Raw genomic sequence first — 24,549 nt, 5'->3', positions numbered from 1 at the left:
ATCATATAGATATTATGGTGTTTTGTTATAAATAAACGAGTTTTTTCATGTGTGTATAAATAGTTTGAAAGGTTACTATACCTAATACTTAAACGTGAAACTGTGATCTCGGTGAATGATTTCCCGATATGCATCTATAGTAAAATGTGAAAATGGAGAGGAAGTTAACAAGTGCGCCCCATGCAATGCACACTTAACCTTTTTTTTTAATTCGGACAATCAGATTAAACAAGAAAGAAGTGAGCAAAGCTCACATACCCCCGTTATCCCCGCTGGTCAACAACAAATAGTAAATAGTTTGTTAATTAATGAAATATTACATATTTCTAACTGATTTTAACTTCAATGTTTTAAAAACTAAGATTGAGTTCCAGTGACAATTGACCCTGTTGTTTCCATCTAGCCTTAACAGATATGGTTAAGATTCATAAATTCAAACTAACACAAAGCACAGATACTTATGATGATCTACATGAGTGGAAACAATTTTGGAAAATATATTAGCTATACAAAACCAGTCATCAAAATTTCTAAATTCGATCATGTTTCCATGAAAACAGCAAAAGAGAAAACTTTCAGAATCTTATAAAAGAAAAAAACCAATCATAGAAGTTATTGTAGCAAGTTTGCTGAAGCTAGGATACATAATATTATAAACATGGATCGTACAAAAACTCTAGCCAAAATCTATGTTTCACCATGATTCTATGGAAACGGCAAAAATAAAAAAATTAAGAATCTTCAAACTAGCAAAAGGCACAAGTACTCATTGTGGTTAATGTGTGTAGAAAGTTTGGTGAAGCTAGGGTGCATAGTTAAAAAGATATAGGCCGTACAAGCACCCACCCTAAAAAGTTTAAGTTTCTTAATGTGTCCATGGAAACGGCAAAAATTAAAAAGTTCAGAATCTTCAAACTAGCAAAATGCACAAGTACTCATTGTGGTAAATGTGTGTAGAAAGTTTGGTGAAGCTAGTGTGCATGGTTAAAAAGTTATAGGCCGTACAAAACACCTACCCTAAAAGTTTAAGTTTCTTAATGTTTCCATGGAAACGGCAAAAATAAAAAAATTCAGAATCTTCAAACTAGCAAGAGGCACAAGTACTCATTGTAGTAAATGTGTGTAGCAAGTTTGGTGAAGCTAGGGTGCATGGTTAAAAAGTTATGGGCCGTACAAAAGTTCGGACGGAAGGACGGACGGACGGACCGACGGAACGCTATATACCCCCGATTTACTTCGTAAACGGGGGTATAATAAAGTAACTAAATATTTTAGAAATACCTATCTTAGAAAAAGAGAATAATCTTGACGCAGATCAGCGGATATCCTTCACTTCTGCGAAAACAGGTATTTTTAAAAGCTTTCATTGTCAACATTTTGTATCTACATTGTGGACACTATTATTCGTTTCAAATGCTTACTTAAAGGTATAGTGTGGCTGTTGGACTGATTTAGTTGTGATCTGTGCAAATTCATGGATATTATCAGTTTAGGTTTTTCTAATGTAGTTTTCATTACTAACCGGAACATGTAATAACATTTTTTTCAGTCACCAAGGATGAACAATTTGAAAACTTCTCAGGCGAATATAGACGATGTTTCTCGTGGAATATCAAACCCATGAGTACAACAACAACAGCAGCAACTTTTATGTAATAACTTTGTTTTTAACCGTGCGACACCTTAATGAGTTCCACGTGCTCTCAGGTTCCAGGTGCTACGTCTCCTGTAGTGAGTGGGTAAGAGCACTGCACACCTACATGTATATCTCTTGAATGAAAGGTGTTATTTTCGTATTGGTACTTCCAACCTTTCACACAACACATCCAGCAACAACGCCAAGTGTAAAAACAGTAATTGCTGATCTTTAACCAAATAACACCAGGAAAAAAATATATTCAGCAATAGAAGGAGTTGAACATGGACCAAACAACTGAAAGCTTCGTGGGGATAGATTGCGACATTGTAACGATGATTTATAAAGAAAATCTGATCTCGATCAATAACTACAAAAAAAAGAAGATATGCATTTTTTTCCTGCTACAGTATCGATTACCTCGCGGCTCGGTTCAATTCGCACACATTCGACAGAGCAAAGATCCCACTAATATCCGCTTTGAGGCAACCGTGTTGGCCATTGTTTCAGTGAGATGGTGCACTGCTAGCGGAAGAGCTCTTTTCTCAACCTGTACACAGTGTCTCTGGAGCGAAGCCCGCAAGGCACACCGCACGTAACCTTAGAAAGCTCGACAACAACCTGGAATGCCAAACCGCTAAGAAACCGGATGTGAGCATGTAAATAATTCACTACAGCTTTGACTATCTCTATAAAATATTTACGTGTCACTTTCACGGGAACTATTTCGAAAGCTTGTGTATAGTAGATGAACTGTAACCTTTGGTGCACCAATTTAAGACGACGTAAAATATCCCTTTAATATTTGAAATGTGTGATTTTCCTGTTTAACATATCTTAATCTTGGACTATGGGATATGAAATACTGTGTCAGACATACTCTCACACCGCCCACTACTGTGAGATATTAAGTATTGTGTTAGACATACTCTCACACCGCCCACTACTGTGAGATATGAAGTATGGTGTTAGACATACTCTCACACCGCCCATTACTGTGAGATATGAAGTATTGTGCTAGACATTCTCTCACACCGCCCATTACTGTGAGATATTAAGTATTGTGTTAGACATACTCTCACACCGCCCACTACTGTGAGATATTAAGTATTGTGTTAGACATACTCTCACACCGCCCATTACTGTGAGATATTAAGTATTGTGTTAGACATATTCTCACACCGCCCACTACTGTGAGATATTAAGTATTGTGTTAGACATACTCTCACACCGCCCACTACTGTGAGATATTAAGTATTGTGTTAGACATACTCTCACACCGCCCACTACTGTGAGATACAGAATATTGTGTTAGACATATTCTCACACCGCCCATTACTGTGAGATATGGAATATTGTGTTAGACATACTCTCACACCGACCACTACTGTGAGATATAGAATATTTTGTTAGACATACTCTCACACCGCCCACTACTGTGAGATAAGAAGTATGGTGTTAGACATACTCTCACACCGCCCATTACTGTGAGATATAGAATATTGTGTTAGACATACTGAATATTGTGTTAGACATACTCTCAAACCGCCCATTATTGTGAGATATAGAATATTGTGTTAGACATACTCTCACACCGACCACAACTATGAAATATGAAATATTGTGTTAGATATTCTCTCACACCGTCCTGTACTATATGAGATATGAAGCATTATGTTGTTGTTTTTTTAATTAGCTGACATAGAAGTAAGTGGTTATATTAGTATATTTGATGCACACAAAATTGCAAACATTGATATTTTTTTTAATTTGATCAAAAAGTATTCTTGATAAACTGGTAGTCGCATTAAAGGTGGTTAGTAATTATCAATAAGTATGCATTTTTTCATCCACAGGAAAGATAAAATAAAATGAATAGTGGCCACAGTGTGAATGATTTTATTCAACTATATTCCTAAAACGCAATTCCTCGGCACGTCAAACCAGTGGTTACTAGCATGAGCACGACCCCTCGCCATCAGGGTCCGGACGTATCAGCAGTCCAGTCAAGCATGTTGTCACTCCATATCCCCTATTCAGTCTTACAAATGGGATTGATAACTTATTCATGCCCGAAATCCAAAATTGGCCCAATACCGGCCTGATATTTTGTTATCCAACAGATGGACTAGTGAAGTGCAATTAATTACAGATCGCTCTGTCAATGTTGCATTCTTAAGAAGGGTAGTTTAACAAGTTCTGTACTACCAGGTGTAAGTAGAGTTGTTAAGTTAAAAGATGTTATAAACGTCATATGCGAGATGAGGTGTCATATTGAAGAATGTCGCAAACGTCATATGCAAGCTCAGGTGTCATAATGAAAATTGTTGTAAACGTCATATGTAAGTAGAGGTGCCATATTGAAAGATATTGTAAACGTCATATGTAAGTTCAGACGTCATATTGAAAGATATTGTAAACGTCATATGAAGGTTCAGGTGTCATATTGAAAGATGTTGTAAACGTCATATGCAAGTAGAGGTATCATGCTTAAAGATGTTGTAAACGCCATATGTTAGTTGAGGTGTCAAGTTAAAAGATGTTGTAAACGCCATATCCAAGTAGATGTGCCATGCTTAAAGATGTAAACCCCATATATTAGTTAAGGTGTCTTGTTTAGAAATGTTTTAAACGCCACATGCAAGTAGAGGTGTCATACTTAAAGATGTTGTAAACGCCATATGTAAGTTGAAGCGTCATGTTGAATGATGTTGTAAACGTCATATGCGAGATGAGGTGTCATATTGAAGAATGTCGCAAACGTCATATGCAAGCTCAGGTGTCATAATGAAAAATGTTATAAACGTCATATCTAAGTAGAGGTGCCATATTGAAAAATGTTGTCAACGTCATATGCAAGTTCAGGTGTCATATTGAAAGATGTAAACGCCATATGTAAGTTAAGGTGTCTTGTTTAGAAATGTTGTAAACGCCATATGCAAGTAGAGGTGTCATGTTTTAAAATGTTGTAAACGCCATATGTAAGTAGAGGTGTCATGTTTAAAAATGTTGTAAACGCAATATGTAAGTAGAGGTGTCATGTTTAAAAATGTTGTAAACGTCCTATGTAAGTAGAGGTGTCATGCTTAAAGATGTTGTAAACGCCATATGTTAGTTGAGGTGTCAAGTTAAAAGATGTTGTAAACGCCATATGTAAGTAGAGGTGTCATGTTTAAAAATGTTGTAAACGCCATATGTAAGTAGAGGTGTCATGTTTTAAAATGTTTATAAACCCCAACTGTTAGTAGAGGTGTCATGTTTAAAAATATTGTAAACGTCTTATGCGAGATAAGGTGTCATATTGAAGAATGTCGCAAACGTCATATGCAAGCTCATGTGTCATATTGAAAGATGTTGTAAACGCCATATGTAATTTGAGGTGTCATGCTTTAAAATGTTGTAAACGCCATATGTTAGTAGAGGTGTCACGTTTAAAAATGTTGTAAACGCCAAATGTAAGTTGAGGTGTCATGTTTAAAAGTGTTGTAAACGCCATATGTAAGTAGAGGTGTCATGTTTAAAAATGTTGTAAACGCCAAATGTAAGTAGAGGTGTCATGTTTAAAAATGTAGTTAACGTCATATGCAAGCTCAGGTGTCATATTGAAAGATGTTGTAAACGCCATATGTAAGTTGAGATGTCATGCTTGAAAATGTTGTAAACGCCATATGTAAGTAGAGGTATCATGTTTTAAAATGTTGTGAACGCCATATGTAAGTTGAGGTGTCATGTCTTAAAATGTTGTAAACGCCATATGTAAGTAGAGGTGTCATGTTTAAAAATGTTGTAAACGTCATATGTAAGTTGAGGTCTCATGCATAACAATGTTGTAAACGCCATATGTTAGTAGAGGTGTCATGTTTAAAAATGTTGTAAACGTCATATGTAAGTAGAGGTGTTATGTTTAAAAATGTTGTAAACGCCATATGTAAGTAGAGGTGTCATGTTTAAAAATGTTGTAAACGCCATATGTAAGTAGAGGTGTCACGTTTAAAAATGTTGTAAACGCCATATGTAAGTAGAGGTGTCACGTTTAAAAATGTTGTAAACGCCATATGTAAGTAGAGGTGTCATGTTTAAAAATGTTGTAAACGCCAAATGCCAGATGAGGTGTCATGTTTTAAAATGTTGTAAACGCCAAATGTTAGTAGAGGTGTCATGTTTAAAAATGTTGTAAACGCCATATGTATGTTGAGGTGTCATGTTTAAAAATGTTGTAAACGCCATATGTAAGTAGAGGTGTCATGTTTAAAAACGTTCTAAACGCCATATGTATGTTGAGGTGTCATGTTTAAAAATGTTGTAAACGCCATATGTAAGTAGAGGTGTCATGTTTAAAAATGTTGTAAACGTCATATGTAAGTAAAGGTGTCATGTTTAAAAATGTTGTACACGCCATATGTAAGTAGAGGTGTCATGTTTAAAAATGTTGTAAACGCCATATGTATGTTGAGGTGTCATGTTTAAAAATGTTGTAAACGCCATATGTAAGTAGAGTTGTCATGTTTAAAAATGTTGTAAACGTCATATGTATGTAGAGGTGTCATGTTTAAAAATGTTGTAAACGCCATATGTTAGTGGAGGTGTCATGTTTAAAAATGTTGTAAACGCCATATGTAAGTAGAGGTGTCATGTTTAAAAATGTTGTAAACGTCATATGTAAGTTGAGGTGTCATGTCTAAAAATGTTGTAAACGCCATATGTAAGTAGAGGTGTCATGTTTAAAAATGTTGTAAAAGCCAAATGTAAGTTTATGTGTTATGCTAAAAGACGTAAACGCCATATGTTAGTTGAGGTGTCAAGTTCAAAAATGTTGTGACGTGATATGTTCGAGAATTGCCTTGTTTAAAGAAGTTGATACGTCATATGCAAGTAGTGCTCGAGCGTGGATCCCATCATCAACGTCTTTATTAGTGCTGAATATTTCGTCATGTATTTATAACATCGTACCTTAATAAACATGTACAACAATTTGTTTAGGTTGTGTCAAATGCTTGTGATGGCGCTACACAAAGGTGTGTACATGGTAGCTGTGTTCCAACGTACTGTGATAATAGAGAACGTACCTGAAGTAGCGTGATGTGCTGGGTGTAAAGGTGGGGGTAAAGTGCCTGCTCCGGGCGTCGTCAACATCAGCTGCTCACAGTAGTCGCCTTAGTCCGCATACCTCAACATGGCGATGAAAGACGCCGCCAGAACTGTAACACAGAGTGTCCGCTGCTGCTATAACGCATATACAAATATTGGCTTAACTCGTCATCCATTACACGCAACAATCTCAGAGTCCGCTTATTCTGTCATTATACACGGCATCAGTGAAACAACAGTTAGAAAGGCAAGACGACGAGAGCATTGTTTCCGAGGTTTAATGGTCCTGTGTTTGAGTATGGCTAAAGTCTCAATAGCGACTTTTTTGTCACGACGCCATCCAGTGAAACAATAGAAATGTGAATGGCCCGCTACTCTATCAGTACACGCCGTCTCGCAGCTGATAGGTCGAGGAGATTTCACACTCTCAACTGTAAACTAACTCCCGTTATTGATGTGTACTTCTTCACACTAATTTATTAGCTCTTTTTAATCGTCGACAAATGTAAAGTGTTTGTCGTTGAACAGCATATTCCCAATATAGTAATCTTCAACGCCCTTAAATTATCACACGAGGGCGCATGGAAAGAAGCACCAGCACGCCGCCAGCAATTGATCGCCAGTCTCCCATGTATCAACATGCTGACTTACAGCAGCAGTAGAAGTACCTTTATCTCATAGGTAACATGGAAACAGGGAGACCTAGAAATTGTGTGATGAATATTTCATACTTGGTCTCATATCAGCAAAGTATCACTCATACACAAACATGAAATATTCATTATTCCGCAGGAGTCACAGAGGGAAGTATATGTCGAGGGCATGTATGCAATACACATGGTAAATAAAACAATTTGGAGTAACTAATGCAATTGTAGAAAACGAATACTTTCAAACACCATACCATTCTGTGTGGGTTCTACATGTAGGATGCATATGGTGATTGACCAATATTGGCGCCAAAACGTGTCGCGTACATATGTTATATAAGTGATGCCTATGCATTTCAAATATGTGAGTTATTATTGCTTAACTCCGCATAGCCTATGTTGCAGCAATTCGCGCATATAAAAATAATGCGTGAACGTGATATATACGTGCTGTGTATAGAGGTTATATATGTGATGTGTGTACAGGTTATACATGTGATGTGTGTACCGGTTATATATGTGATGTGTGTACTGGCTATATATGTGATGTGTGTACCGGTCATATATGTGATGTGTGTACAGGTTATATATGTGATGTGTCTGTGTGTGTGTGTACAGGTTATATATATGTGTGTGTGTGTACAAGTTATATATGTGATGTGTGTACAGGTTATATATGTGATGTGTGTACAGGTTATATATGTGATATGTGTACATGTTATATATGTGATGTGTGTACCGGTTATATATGTGATGTGTGTACTGGCTATATATGTGATGTGTGTACAGGTCATATATGTGATGTGTGTACAGGTTATATATGTGATGTGTGTACTGGCTATATATGTGATGTGTGTACCGGTCATATATGTGATGTGTGTACAGGTTATATATGTGATGTGTCTGTGTGTGTGTGTACAGGTTATATATATATGTGTGTGTGTACAAGTTATATATGTGATGTGTGTACAGGTTATATATGTGATGTGTGTACAGGTTATATATATATGTGTGTGTGTACAAGTTATATATGTGATGTGTGTACAGGTTATATATGTGATGTGTGTACATGTTATATGTGTGATGTGTGTACAGGATATATATGTGATGTGTGTACAGGTTACATATGTGATATGTGTACATGTTATATATGTGATGTGTGTACATGCTACATATGTGATGTGTGTACTGGTTTTATATGTGATGTGTGTACAGGTCATAAATGTGATATGTGTACTTGTTATATATGTGATGTGTGTACAGGTTACATATGTGATGTGTGTACTGGTTATATATGTGATGTGTATACAGGTTATATATGAGATGTGTGTACAGGTTATATATGTGATGTGTGAACATGTTTAATATGTGATGTGTGTACAGGTTATATCTGTGATATGTGTACATGTTATATTTGTGATGTGTGTACTGGCTATATATGTGATGTGTGTACAGGTCATATATGTGATGTGTGTACAGGTTATATATGTGATGTGTGTACTGGCTATATATGTGATGTGTGTACCGGTCATATATGTGATGTGTGTACAGGTTATATATGTGATGTGTCTGTGTGTGTGTGTACAGGTTATATATATATGTGTGTGTGTACAAGTTATATATGTGATGTGTGTACAGGTTATATATGTGATGTGTGTACAGGTTATATATATATGTGTGTGTGTACAAGTTATATATGTGATGTGTGTACAGGTTATATATGTGATGTGTGTACATGTTATATGTGTGATGTGTGTACAGGATATATATGTGATGTGTGTACAGGTTACATATGTGATATGTGTACATGTTATATATGTGATGTGTGTACATGCTACATATGTGATGTGTGTACTGGTTTTATATGTGATGTGTGTACAGGTCATAAATGTGATATGTGTACTTGTTATATATGTGATGTGTGTACAGGTTACATATGTGATGTGTGTACTGGTTATATATGTGATGTGTATACAGGTTATATATGAGATGTGTGTACAGGTTATATATGTGATGTGTGAACATGTTTAATATGTGATGTGTGTACAGGTTATATCTGTGATATGTGTACATGTTATATTTGTGATGTGTGTACATGCTATATATGTGATGTGTGTACAGGTTATATATGTGATGTGTGAACATGTTTAATATGTGATGTGTGTACAGGTTACATATGTGATATGTGTACATGTTATATATGTGATGTGCGTACAAATTACATATGTGATGTGTGTACAGGTTGTATATGTGACGTGTGTACATGTTATATATGTGATGTGCGTACAGATTACATATGTGATGTGTGTATATGTTTTATATGTGATGTGTGTACAGGTTATATATGTGATGTGTGTACATATTATATCTGTGATGTGCGTACAGATTACATATGTGATGTGTGTATATGTTTTATATGTGATGTGTGTACAGGTTATATATGTGATGTGTGTACATGTTATATATGTGATGTGCGTACAGATTACATATGTGATGTGTGTATATGTTTTATATGTGATGTGTGTACAGGTTGTATATGTGATGTGTGTATATGTGATGCCTGTAGAGTTTATAATAAATGAATGAATAAATGACTGGATGATCTATATTGCCTCCATTAATTTCGCCATATGTTCACACAACAGACTGGGTTCAGACCTCCTGCTCTTACTCCAATATTTCTAAGGGAATTCAACTTCTTTCTCGTCTTGGTGGTCCAGCTCTCATGGTCCTTTTGGATTCTAAATGAGTATTGATAACGGAACCTGCATACATTGTGTTAGATTTCATGTCCAGCATGTGTATCCCTAGTCTAAAAGAACATTTGCATGTGTGAGATCGGCAGGGAATAAATATATAATATTCATCAATGTACTTCGCTATTTGTTGTCTTTGAAAGTGGCTCTCTGCCGCGTTAAAGACTGTCGCAATATCAAGAATGGTTTAATATCGCCCACGAGACAGCATCCTGCCAGACGCTGACCAATGTCTGCTGACGCTCGGGGGAGAAGTATTCCTAAACACCGCCGTCGTTCAATTCAATACCAATAGTAGCTGTTGTATACGTAGTCAAACTGTGGCAGCCTTGAGCGATTAAACAAGTTTCCATAAACTAGTAGTTTTTATTACTCGGTGTTACACGTAGATACATAATGCCCAAAGCTAAAATGCGCTTAACAGCTTCGGATCTTCATGGATGATATCGAAAGCTTCATACGGACCCCGACCTGCGCACACATGGTATTATTCTTGTTCAGATGCACAGTACCCCGAGCCAGTGCACACATGTAAACACACGGTACCCCCAGCCAGTACACACATGTAGTCACACGCTACCCCCAGCCAGAACACACATGTAGTCACACGTTACCCCGAGCCAGTGCACACATGTAACACACGGTACCCCCAGCCAGTACACACATGTAGTCACACGCTACCCCAAGCCAGTATTCACATGTAGTCACACGCTACCCCCAGCCAGTACACACATATAGACAAACGTTACCCCCAGTTAGTACACACATGTAGACACACGCTACCCCCAGCCAGTACACACATGTAGTCACACGTTACCCCCAGCCAGTGCACACATGTAGTCACACGCTACCCCGAGCCAGTACACACATGTAGACACACGTTACCCCCAGCCAGTGCACACACGTAGACACACGTTACCTCCAGCCAGTACACACATGTAGTCACACGCTACCCCGAGCCAGTACACACATGTAGACACACGTTACCCCCAGCCAGTACACACATGTACACACACGGTACCCCCAGCCAGTACACGCATGTAGTCACACGTTACCCCCAGCCAGTGCACACACGTAGACACACGTTACCTCCAGCCAGTACACACATGTAAACACACGGTACCCCCAGCCACTACACGCATGTAGTCACACGTTACCCCAAGCCAGTGCACGCATGTAGACACACGTTACCCCCAGTCAGTACACACATGTAGACACACGCTACCCCAAGCCAGTACACACATGTAGTCACACGCTACCCCGAGCCAGTACACATATGTAGTCACACGTTACCCCGAGCCAGTACACCCATGTAGACACACGTTACCTCCAGCCAGTACACACATGTAGACACACGGTACCCCCAGCCAGTGCACACATGTAAACACACGGTAGCCCCAGCCAGTACACACATGTAGACACACGTTACCCCGAGCCAGTATACACATGTAGACACACGTTACCCCCAGTCAGTACACACATGTAGACACACGGTACCCCCAGCCAGTGCACACATGTAAACACACGTTACCCCCAGCCAGTATACACATGTAGACACACATTACCCCCAGCCAGTACACACATGTAGTCACACGTTACCCCCAGTCAGTACACGCATGTAGACACACGCTACCACCAGTCAGTACACGCATGTAGACACACGTTACCCCCAGCCAGTACACACATGTAGACACACGGTATCCCCAGCCAGTGCACACATGTAAACACACGGTACCCCCAGCCAGTACACACATGTAGACACACGCTACCCCCAGCCAGTACGTACATGTAAACACACGGTACCCCCAGCCAGTACGCACATGTAGACACACGTTACCCTCAGCCAGTACACACATGTAGACACACGGTACCCCCAGCCAGTGCACACATGTAAACACACGGTACCCGAAGCCACTACACGCATGTAGACAAACATTACCTCCAGCCAGTACACACATGTAGACACACATTACCCCCAGCCAGTGCACACATGTAAACACACTGTACCCCCAGCCAGTACACAAATGTAGGCAAACATTACCCCCAGCCAGTACACACATGTAGACACACGTTACCCCCAGCCAGTATACACATGTAAACACACGTTACCCCCAGCCAGTATACACATGTAGACACACATTACCCCCAGGCAGTACACACATGTAGTCACACGTTACCCCCAGTCAGTACACGCATGTAGACACACGCTACCACCAGTCAGTACACGCATGTAGACATACGTTACCCCCAGCCAGTACACACATGTAGTCACACGTTACCCCCAGTCAGTACACGCATGTAGACACACGCTACCACCAGTTAGTACACGCATGTAGACACACGTTACCCCCAGCCAGTACACACATGTAGACACACGTTACCCCCAGCCAGTACACGCATGTAGACACACGCTACTACCAGTCAGTACACACATGTAGACACACGCTACTACCAGCCAGTACACACATGTAGTCACACGCTACTACCAGTCAGTACACACATGTAGACACACGCTACTACCAGCCAGTACACACATGTAGACACACGTTACCCCCAGCCAGTGCACACATGTAAACACTCGGTACCCCCAGCCAGTACACGCATGTAGACAAACATTACCCCCAGCCAGTACACACATGTAGACAAACATTACCCCCAGCCAGTACACACATGTAGACACACGTTACCCCCAGCCAGTACACACATGTAGACACACGTTACCCCCAGCCAGTATACACATGTAAACACACGTTACCCCCAGCCAGTATACACATGTAGACACACATTACCCCCAGCCAGTGCACACATGTAAACACACGTCACCCCCAGCCAGTATACACATGTAATCACACGTTACCCCCAGTCAGTACACGCATGAAGACACACGCTACCACCAGTCAGTACACACATGTAGTCACACGTTACCCCCAGTCAGTACACACATGTAGTCACACGTTACCCCCAGCCAGTACACACATGTAGTCACACGTTACCCCCAGTCAGTACACGCATGAAGACACACGCTACCACCAGTCAGTACACGCATGTAGTCACACGTTACCCCCAGTCAGTACACACATGTAGTCACACGTTACCCCCAGTCAGTACACACATGTAGATACACGGTACCACCAGTCAGTACACACATGTAGTCACACGTTACCCCCAGTCAGTACACGCATGTAGTCACACGTTACCCCGAGCCAGTACACACATGTAGACACACGTTACCCCCAGTCAGTACACACATGTAGACACACGCTACCACCAGCCATTACGCACACCCAGCCAGTACACGCATGTAGACATACGTTACCCCCAGACAGTACACTCATACTATCTTATAATAATATGTATCAAAGACATTTCGCGGACTCGGATGATTGGGGTCTTGTAGTCTGATAAAGGCATGCTTAATTTATCAAGATAGATATTCTCGTACCTGTCCAAAAATAAGTGAAGAATGATAGGAAATATCAGGTAGGTCCGCTCAGTTGGAAGGAACATTTAAATCCTTAGTCTTTCCAATCATATTTCCTGAGTGGACAGATAACTCTTTTAAACGAAGAAAGTCCATACTACACACGCACAGGCAATAACGAGCGCGTGCGCCGACTGGGTGGGGAGAAATCCTAATGAGAGTGGGCTGCAGAGTCAGCGCCAGCATCTTTAACCTCGTCGTGATGAAGGAGCCGCGGCACATGCGAGCACACAGCAAATCATTCCATGCCTAGCTGAGCGAGTCCACAGAAGGAAATGAATTGTACAAAGGTGAAACAGTGTCACCAAGTATATCGATCGGGACAGGCAGGACGAGATTTATTTAAAGTAAAGAGAAGCCGAATGGGGAAGACACGGCGTTGTTTTAGTCCTTGGTTTATGACAATAGGGTCGGAATTGAAATGTACAACATAAACAACAGGTTTGCGGAAACCCATGCAGCTGTTATTTAGGAAGTGTACATGCAGTGAAATAGCGACGTTATGTGTCGTTACACTGATATACCGCTCTGCTTCAGCCAGTCTAAGTTATATCAGTCTGCGGACATATTACGCGAAAACATTATACACAGAGCTAGTGGAAGGACAAAATCAATACTTTCTACTCATGAGTTTTATGAGCAATTGAAAAACAAATATTAAGTTCAAAACCCCTGTGTCTTGTGAAACAGTTTACGCGTTATTCCAGAGAAGATGAACAAAACCTAAACCTAAAGAAGTTCTTTGCAAATCCTTCACATGTACTGGAGCAGAGCGACACAGAGGGAGGTGTCATCATGACGTACAAGCAAACACAACAGAGATAATCGCTTGGCGTGGACTGTAGGTTCTGGAAGGATATCGCAAGGTTTGCTCACGTGACGTCTGGCCAACAACCAGACAAGCTTCAAACTACTTTCCATAATGAACAGGTATCCCAGGAACACGACACCTCCCTTACACGTTACACTGACACTACTCTTAGTTAATTTCCCTTGCTTCCTACACTGAAAATACTCCCAGTTAATATCCCTAACATCCTACATTGACACTACCCAAAGTTACTTTCCCTCACATCCTACACTGACACTACTCCCAGTTAATCTCCCTAACATCATACACTGACACTACTCCCAGTTAATCTCCCTAACATCCTACACTGACACTAGTCCAAGTTACTTTCCCTCACATCCTACACTGACACTACTCCCAGTTAATCTCCCGTACATCCTACATTGACACTACTCCCAGTTATTCCCTCTCACATCCTACACTAACAATACCTACTAGTAATCTCCCAAACATCCTACACTGACAATACCAACAAGTAATCTCCCAAACATCCTACACTGACACTACTGACAGTTAATCTCCCTAACATCCTACATTGACACTACTCCCAGTTATTCCCCCTCACATCCTACACTGACAATACCTACAAGTAATCTCCCAAACATCCTACACTGACAATACCAACAAGAAATCACCCAAACATCCTACACTGACACTAATGACAGTTAATCTCCCTAACATCCTACATTGACACTATTCCCAAGTATTCCCCCTCACATCCTACACTGACACTACTCCCAGTTAATCTCCCTAACATCCTACACTGACACTACTCCAAGTTACTTTCCCTCACATCCTACACTGACAATACCTACAGTTGATCTCCCTAACACCCTACACTGACACTACCTACCAGTTAATCTCCCTAACATCCTACACTGACACTACCCCAAGTTACTTTCCCTCACATCCTACACTGACACTCTTCCCAGTTAATCTCTCTAACACCCTAAACTGACACTACTCCCAGTTAATCTCCCTAACACCCTACACTGAAACTACTCCCAGTTAATCTCCCTCACATCCTACACTGACACTACTCCCAGTTAAACTCCCTAACATCCTACACTGACACTATTCCCAGTTACTTTCCCTCACATCCTACACTGATACTACTCCCAGTTAATCTCCCTTACATCCTAAGCTGACTCTACTCCCAGTTAATCTCCCACACATCCTACACTGACACTACTCCCAGTTAATCTCCCTCACACCCTACACTGACACTACTCCCAGTTAATCTCTCTAACACCCTACACTGACACTACTCCCAGTTAATCTCCCTAACACCCTACACTGACAATACCTACAGTTAATCTCCCTAACATTCTACACTGACAATACCTACCAGTTATCTTCCTCACATCCTACTCTGACACCACTCCAAGTTAAACTCCGTAACACCCTACACTGACACTACTCCCAGTTAATCTCTCTAACACCCTACACTGACACTACTCCAAGTTAACCTCCCTAACATCCTACACTGACACTACTCTTAGTTAATCTCCCTCACACCCTACACTGACACTACTCCCAGTTAATCTCCCTAACATCCTACACTGACACTACTCCCAGTTAATCTCCCTTACATCCTACACTGACACTACTCCCAGTTAATCTCCCTAACATCCTACACTGACACCACTCCAAGTTACTTTCCCTAACATCCTACACTGACACTACTCCCAGTTATTCCCCCTCACATCCTACACTGACACTACTCCCAGTTATTCCCCCTCACATTCTACACTAATAGTACCTACAAGTTATCTCCCAAACATTCTACACTGACAATACCAACAAGTAATCACCACTAACATCCTTCACAGACACTACTCCCAGTTACCCCCCTTCACATCCTACACTAACAATACCTAAAAGTTATCTCCCAAACATTCTACACTGACAATACCTACAGTTAATCTCCCTAACATCCTACACTGACAATACCTGCAGTTAATCTAGATAACATCCTACACTGACACTACTCCTAGTTACCCCCTAACATCCTACACTGACAATAACTACAGTTAATCTCCCTCACATCCTACACTGACAATACCTACAGTTAATCTCCCTAACATCCTACACTAACACTACTCCCAGTTATTCCCCCACACATCCTACACTGACAATACCAACAAGTAATCTCCCTAACATCCTACACTGACACTACTCCCAGTTAATCTCCCTAACATCCTACACTGACAATACTCCCAGTTATAACCCCTCACATCCTACACTGACAATACCTACAGTTAATCTCCCAAACATTCTACACCGACAATACATACAGTTAATCTCCCTAACACCCTACACTGACACTACCCCTAGTTAATTTCCCTAACATCCTACACAGACACTAGTCCCAGTTATTCCCCATCACATCCTACACTGACAATACCTACAGTTAATCTTCCTAACATCCTACACTGATACTACTCCCAGTTAATCTCCCAAACATCCTACACTGACACTACTCCCAGTTATTCCCCCTCACATCCTACACTGACAATACCTAAAGTTAATCTTCCTAACATCCTACACTGACACTAATCCCAGTTAATCTCCCAAACATTCTACACTGATAATACCTACAGTTAATCTCCCTAACATCCTACACTGACTCTACTCCCAGTTAATCTCCATAACATCCTACACTGACACTAATCCCAGTTATTCCCCTTCACATCCTACACTAACAATACCTACAAGTAATCTCCCAAACATTCTACACTGACAACACCTACAGTTAATCTCCCTAACATCCTACACTCAAACTACTCCCAGTTAATTCCCCTCACGTCCTACACTGACACTACTCCCAGTGAATCTACCATACATTCTACACTGACAATACCTACAGTTAATCTCCCTATATTCTCCACTGGCACGTGTCACCGTCCATTTAACCAAGGAAATACTGATATCCTCCTGTATCCTGTAATAATAATACAATTAATCTGACATATTCCAACCCAACTGATGAACCAATGTGCTATTGCTACATATCACCCTCCTGTATCGTCGACTGATGAACCAATGTGCTACTGCTATATACCACCCTCATATATCCTCAACTGCATGAACCAATGTGCTACTGCAAAATACCACCCTCCTATTTCGTCAACTGATGAACCAATGTGCTACTGCTATATACCACATTCCAGTATCGTAGACTGGTGAACCAATGTGATACTGCTATCTACCTATCTCATGTATCGTCAACTGCATGAACCAATGTGCTACTGCTATATACCACCCTCCTATATCCTCAACTGCATGAACCAATGTGCTATTGCTATTTCCCACCCTCCTATAGCGTCAACTGCATGAACCAATGTGCTACTGCTATATACCACCCTCTTATATCGTCGACTGATGAACCAATGTGCTATTCTATATACCACCCTCCAGTATCGTCGACTGATGAACCAAAATGCTAACTGCTATGTACCTATCTCTGTATCGTCAACTGATGAACCAATGTGCTACTGCTATATACCACCCTCCTATATCCTCAACTGCATGAACCAATGTGCTATTGCTATTTCCCACCCTCCTATAGCGTCAACTGCATGAACCAATGTGCTACTGCTATATACCACCCTCCTATATCGTCGACTGATGAACCAATTAGCTACTGCTATATACCACCCTCCTATATCGTCGACTGATGAACCAATTAGCTACTGCTATATACCACCCTCCTATATCGTCGACTGATGAACCAATTAGCTACTGCTATATACCACCCTCCAGTATCGTCGACTGATGAACCAATGTGCTACTGCTATATATCACCCTCCTATATCGTCGACTGATGAACCAATGTGCTATTGCTTTGTACCTATCTCTGTATCATCAACTGATGAACCAATGTGCTAGTGCTATATACCACCCTCCTATATCGTCGACTGATGAACCAATGTTCTAGCGCTATGTAACTATCTCTGTATCGTCATCTGATGAACCTGTGTGCTACTGCTATATACTATCCTCCTGTATTGTCAACTGATTGAGACAATGTGCTATTGCTATATACCACCCTCCTATATCGTCGACTGATGAACCAATGTGCTACTGCTATGTACCTATCTCTGTATTGTCAACTGATGAACCAATGTGCTACTGCTATGTACCTATCTCTGTATCGTCAACTGATGAACCAATGTGCTACTGCTGTATACCACCCTCCTATATCGTCGACTGCATGAACCAATGTGCTACTGCTTTATACCTATCTCTGTATCGTCGACTGATGAACCAATGTGCTAGTGCTATATACTATCTTCCTGTATTGTCAACTGATGAACCAATGTGCTTCTGCTATAAACCACCCTCCTGTATTGTGAACTGATTGAGACAATGTGCTATTGCTATATACCACCCTCCTATATCGTCGACTGATGAACCAATGTGCTACTGCTATGTACCTATCTCTGTATTGTCAACTGATGAACCAATGTGCTACTGCTATGTACCTATCTCTGTATCGTCAACTGATGACCCAATGTGCTACTTCTATATGCCAAGCCTATATCGTCGACTGCATGAACCAATGTGCTACTGCTTTATACCTATCTCTGTATCGTCGACTGATGAACCAATGTGCTAGTGCTATGTACCTATCTCTGTATCGTCAACTGATGAACCAATGTGCTACTGCTATATACCTATCTCCTGTATCGTCGACTGATGAACCAATGTGCTAGTGCTATATACTATCTTCCTGTATTGTCAACTGATGAACCAATGTGCTTCTGCTATAAACCACCCTCCTGTATTGTGAACTGATTGAGACAATGTGCTATTGCTATATACCACCCTCCTATATCGTCGACTGATGAACCAATGTGCTACTGCTATGTACCTATCTCTGTATTGTCAACTGATGAACCAATGTGCTACTGCTATGTACCTATCTCTGTATCGTCAACTGATGACCCAATGTGCTACTTCTATATGCCAAGCCTATATCGTCGACTGCATGAACCAATGTGCTACTGCTTTATACCTATCTCTGTATCGTCGACTGATGAACCAATGTGCTAGTGCTATGTACCTATCTCTGTATCGTCAACTGATGAACCAATGTGCTACTGCTATATACCTATCTCCTGTATCGTCAACTGATGAACCAATGTGCTACTGCTATATACCACCCTCCAGTATCGTCAACTGATTGAGACAATGTGCTACTGATACCACCCTCCTATATCGTCAACTGATTGAGACAATGTGCTATTGCTATTTACCACCCTCCTATATCGTCGACTGATGAACCAATGTGCTACTGCTATGTACCTATCTCTGTATTGTCAACTGATGAACCAATGTGCTTCTGCTATGTACCTATCTCTGTATCGTCAACTGATGAACCAATGTGCTCCTGCTATATACCACCCTCCTATATCGTCGACTGAAAGGAACCAATGTGCTACTGTTTTATACCTATCTCTGTATCGTCGACTGATGTACCAATGTGCTAGTGCTATGTACCTATCTCTGTATCGTCAACTGATGAACCAATGTGCTATTGCTATATACCACCCTCCTGTTTCGTGAACTGATTGAGACAGTGTGCTACTGCTATATACCACCCTTCTGTATCGTGAACTGATTGAGACCATGTGCTACTGCTATATACTACCCTCCTATATCGTCAACTGATTGAGACAATGTGCTACTGCTATATATCACCCTCCTATATCGTCAACTGATTGCGACACTGTGCTACTGCTATATACCACCCTGCTATATCGTGAACTGATGAACCAATATATTTGTGTCGTATATCATATATATATCGTCTATAAGAGACAGGTGACATTGATAATGTCTAACTGAAAGGTTGTTTAACGCTTTAAAGAAACACAAGCACCTTCGGTGAACAAACAGTTGTGATAACACTGGCATCAAATGTTATGTAACCACAGTAGCGCTGTCCTCAACAACACTCAAGTCCATATAAAGTATTTCCTTCACACAATAAATCATATTTTTTATTGCTATCATACTATTTTGATAACTTGTAATACCATTGCGATTACCCACTGTTGTGTTTATGTCCAAACCGGTATTGTATAAATCATCTACGAATATTTCCCAACATGTACTGGCCATTAATTGGGTTTAGTGAAACAATACAGAAATTCCCATGCGGCAACTTCACGGCCCCCACAGCAATGCAACCAATGACATCAATTTACCCATAAAACAACTATGGTAATTTCTGCACCAAACATAGCCGACTATTCCGGCTGACTTCTATTGGGGTCCTAATTGTGTAACTGGGATAAATGGCAGGGAGCAAGAAGCCGCAAGCTTGTGGCTTTCCCCCGTCCAGGCCATTCACAGGGGAAGACATTGCGTCCCAATTGAACCAGGTCCTCGATAGAGCTCTCAAGCTGTCGTTCCACCCTCGTCAAGCAATCAATACCATCACCAAATTTACAAAGGCCATCAACACGCTCTGTAAAGATTCAATTTGTTTCCAACATTAGAGGACGTCTCGGCGGAAAATAACTTTGTAAGCAGTGTATTTTGTTGAATCCCGTAGTCATTCGCTTTTAAGCTTAACCCGGCCTCAACAACAGTGATTTATACAGTATTCAAGTTTAACTGCAGATTCAGCAGCACAAAGCAGAGACTCACTGCCATTAGTGAGCCCTTGAATCACGAGGCAGGTTAGCAGGAACTCGGCCACAAGTGCATGGGACAAGTTTCTTGTACTTGCGACACAATACATTATTACGCTTGCGTGGCTTCCCTAGAACATATTAGAAGGGATTGGAGAGGCGAAATCGTTGATAAGGCCTAATGGAGCGATTGGAGACAGCAAATTGGTCTTGATTGCACGATCAGCTAAGCATCAACGTTGGGGGGAAAGAGAGCCTGCGCTGACGGGTTGATGTCTCCTGGCGCTTGTCATAATTTCTTTGTTGCATCCAGGCGTATCCCATTTCTGACAGCCTGGCTGCCGAGGCCGGGGGATAGCAGTAAACTAATTGTGACGAGAAGATCATCAAGTAATCTGCTCTACATGACTAACTCATGCAGTTTCTATTACAGCACTCTGGTCCGTCCTCCGTCATTACGTTTGAAAACGCTAGGACTGGAGGAGGAGACAATACACATTAATGTCAGATTGCCAGTTCCCTGGTCCTAAACAGCCCAATAGTTGGCTTATGCGCAGATATAAGCACTTTTGTATTTTACATTAGACATACGTTATTGTACCTGATCAAAACTCTATCTGGATTTGGATATAGCCACATTTGTTGTATGTGTCTAAAACTGAGATATTTTGAACATATTTCCATAATTTGTCACCATATGAATAATTCTCATTTCTTTCAATATTGATAGACAAGTCATAGTAAATCATGTAGGTATCGCAACAATACTGAAATTGTGAACAGAAAAAATTCAATGGCTTCCAACCTCTCGGTCAGATACTAATACTAAACACTTAACTGACAATGTCCCAGCACGGCACCTTGGCCACCCACCAGAAACATGAAGCGACATGATTATTTATATTATTCTATTAAGCTCGACTTGATATCGCTCAAGTACGGATAAATCGCCCCTGAGCACAGCAACGTGGTATGGTCACTTCAGACATTTAACCAGACGGGAACGATGTTTGATTTGTTCTCTTCAAATCCCTCAGTAAGACGGCCATAGACGTTTCTTTACGTTAGGGATTAGCCTGAAATTTGTCCCTTCTGGCATTCTGCCCTCTGCATAGTCGTTTGATTTGAGTGTCCTGACGATCACTTCAGTCACTGTAAGTAATGTTAAGGTTTATATTCTTGCCAATGTTATGTGAAATATTTTCCTCGAAAATCACTTAAAAACCACAAATAATTACGAAGAATGTGTACAATGTGGGTAGATGTCCTTGGTTCATAAATTTGAAATCTAGGAGACTATGGGTAAGGTTTAACCCTTTTTCAAAACATCAGTTTATCAGGCCGGAATATTGTCCTCTTAAATTAATATTCAATGAACACATTAACAGACAAATATTAGCAAGATCAGTAGTATAAATGAGAGCAGTAAATGTTTCGTATCGTAGCAAAAACCTGAAGTTCCTTACTATGATGATTGACTGTGTGTAGATTGTCTCATCACAATTGAGACAGATAAGGCAACTGATGGAACAAGGAAGTGTTGGCTTGATGCGAAGACTTTATTTTCCATGCCATACTTGTCAGAGGTGGAGACGTATTTGTGAGGACGAATATGTCCCAGAATTAGTGATAGAACCATGTCTGTTTTCGGATAATGTGCTCCCCTCTTCCCCGACTGTGTTCCCGATATGTCCGGGTTTTTTCCGAAGCATCCATTGGCGTTGGTACCTTGTCCTCACATTATATACAAAGCCCTTGTGTAGTTTGGTTATCTTATACGTATATCGATTACTGAGCTTGCCTTTTTGTTACTGTTGTACCCCTCTTACTCCCTTACCCTTAACTTTACCGTTATGTAGCTATACCGTCAGTTACTTAGACTCCCTTACCCTTATCTTGACCCTTCTGAAGCTATACCGTCAGTTACTTGGACTCCCTTACCCTTATCTTGACCCTTCTGTAGCTATACCGTCAGTTACTTAGACTACCTTACCCTTATCTTGACCCTTCTGTAGCTGTACCGTCAGTTACTGAGACACCCTAACCCTCATCTTTACCCTTCTGTAGCTGTACCGTCAGTTACTGAGACACCCTTACCCTTGTCTTTACCGTTCTGTAGCTATACTGTCAGTTACGTAGATTCCCTTACCTTTATCTTTACCGTCATGTAGCTATACCGTCAGTTTCTTTGTGTGTGATTTGTGTGAACCCTCACGTCTGGTCCTCTCGTCACCCACACCCTACCCTGGGGTCCCCATCGGAACCCTCACGTCTGGTCCTCTCTTCGGCCCCCCCCCCCCCCCCCCCCCCCCCCCCCTGGGATCCCCATTGGAACCCTCCCCCCTGGTCCTCTCGTCACCCTCACCTGGTCCCCTGGAGTCCCCATCGGAGCCCTCACGTCTGGTTCTCTCTTCACAACCCCCCCCCCCCACTCCCTCCCCTGGGATCCTCATCGGAACCCTCCCCGCTGGTCCTCTCGTCAGCCTCGCGCGACGTTTGAGCTCCCCACTTCGATTACCAAGGGCAGTCAAACAGATCGTGTGGGCACACTGCTTTGTCCGAGACAAAACCGATTGGTTCTGCCTGCGGTTGTTTAAAGTGACATTTGCCCAAACTGTCAGGTAGGGTATTAATCAATTGAGATCGCTGATGCCGATTCACTCTATTATATTCCGCCCAAGATCACTGGTATAGATGTATCCTATCTTCTCATAGGCTAAATAATTACTGGCGTGTGCATCAAATCATATCCGCAGGCAATCGCCAGGAGGACCAGCCCTATCACTGGACGTCGTTTGAATTGAAAGCAACTCAAGCATGTAATTCGAGAGCACTTTATGAGTTATACGTAATACGTGAAACATTGTAACATATGAGCTCTAGGAAGAAGCAAGATCGAGCCGGTGTCACGAGACAGCAATATGTTCCATCTCTCCGTGCTCGTGTCGGGAAGACCTAAGCTCCTAGTACAGGATGCTGAAACCGTCCATGATGTATCAGACAGCTTCCCCACCCAGCATTCTCTACACCTGAATGCGTCACACAAACACTGCAACAGCAGCTCATTCACGCCGTTGTTCAAGATTTAAAAAAACAAACAAAAAAACAACAACAGTTTCTCCCTTTCACGTAAAATGAATTCGATTTCCTCAGTGAAAATTATCCTTTCGTATATGCAAACGCAGCATTTGTGATCGTTGATCTTTTAGGCTTAACTGTTGAATCACCGTAGGTTATCTGTATACGGAGTGATAACCCATTCCTGCAGCGGCTGGACTGTGATTAAAGGTTTTAACATTCTCGTCAATGATGACACCTCTACGAAACTGCATGCACGTAAAATGATAATAAAGTTTTTAAGTGTGTGTATGGAAATAGCATGGGACACGGTGTTTGTGCGACTCACGCAAGCTGTCAGGCGGAGTGGGCCATCGTGCAAGATGT

The 24,549-nt window shown here is 41.1% G+C and overlaps 1 protein-coding gene across 3 annotated transcripts in view; it reads right to left on the bottom strand.

The window, feature by feature from the left end:
* LOC124147718 overlaps positions 1 to 24,549 on the bottom strand; it is a 166,616-nt gene that overhangs the window by 9,607 nt on the left and 132,460 nt on the right. For 2 of the 3 annotated variants that reach the window (XM_048381166.1, XM_048381167.1), the window contains exon 2: positions 6,703 to 6,834. The gene's annotated coding sequence lies outside the window, so the exon portion shown is untranslated. Of the gene's footprint in view, positions 1 to 6,702; positions 7,299 to 24,549 lie in introns of those variants that run through there. The other variant, XM_046518457.2, reaches the window with a different exon arrangement.

Source organism: Haliotis rufescens, unplaced genomic scaffold (assembly GCF_023055435.1).
Source record: "Haliotis rufescens isolate VD_foot unplaced genomic scaffold, xgHalRufe1.0.p SCAF_36, whole genome shotgun sequence".
Classification (NCBI taxonomy): Eukaryota; Metazoa; Mollusca; class Gastropoda; order Lepetellida; family Haliotidae; genus Haliotis; species Haliotis rufescens.
This window is presented reverse-complemented; position numbering and strand designations above follow the sequence as displayed.